Here is a 957-nt window from a genome sequence, read left to right as displayed (position 1 = left end):
TGAAAGTTGGTTCCCCAAAATGACGATTTTGAAAGTTCGTTCCCCAAAATAGGAATCATGTGAAAGTTGATTCCATTTTGGTGCAATTTAGAAAACAATCCTCTCCCATTTTCTAATTGAAAATAAACAAGATACAATCAAAAGTAAACAAAAATAAAGTAAACCAAAAGGTGGTGCCTGATTGGTTTAAGCTTGGTTTCAAAGATCAAAAGTACCAGGAGGTTCAAGTTCAAATCCAAGGAAGAATAAGAATCCCCTTGCGGCCACGGAGGTTTAAATGCGGTGACTCCGGACTATTTGCAAAGTAGGTTGTCGACCTGTGATTAGTCGGCTCGCATAATAGGTTGGATATCCATGTTAAAAATAAAAAATCATTTTAATATATTTTATTTAACATCAATATTGATATATTTTTATTTGGTTTTTCGTGATTTTTTTGATCTGTTTTTCTTCTGATGGATATTTTTATAAATAATCCAAATATTTATCAAACATATATTTATTTTTTAGTAAACTACGACTTTCATTCATGTAGTTTGTTTTATAACAACTTTAGACCCGGTTCTTTAAAAAGTGTTTTTCCTCTTTGTGATTTATAATTCATTGTTTTTTCATCCATTTCATTGTTTTTTCATTCATCAGACTAGGGAGTCGTTTACCTAAACACTTACCGGTAAAATTCAACATTATCGTTTGCTTATCGGGTAAGATTCTATTCACTAAAACGCATCGTATGCAATGATTTATCCCGGTAAGCGCTAACCATGGTAAGAGTCATCGTCCTCACTATACCGGGTAAGATGTTTAGTCTTTGCCATATTCATTCGGTAAAGTAAAGTGACTTGGTGAAAACTTACGCGGGTAAGCATTTGGTAAACGGCACCTAACTCTGTTAAATAAATCCATTAAATAAAGGATCGTTTGGTCCTTTTACTATTTAATATAATTGTCCATTAA

Source organism: Cynara cardunculus, assembly GCF_001531365.2.
Source record: "Cynara cardunculus var. scolymus isolate 2C chromosome LG 14, CcrdV1, whole genome shotgun sequence".
NCBI lineage: Eukaryota > Viridiplantae > Streptophyta > Magnoliopsida > Asterales > Asteraceae > Cynara > Cynara cardunculus.
The sequence above is the reverse complement of the archived record's forward strand: the minus strand, read 5'-3'. Positions refer to the sequence as shown.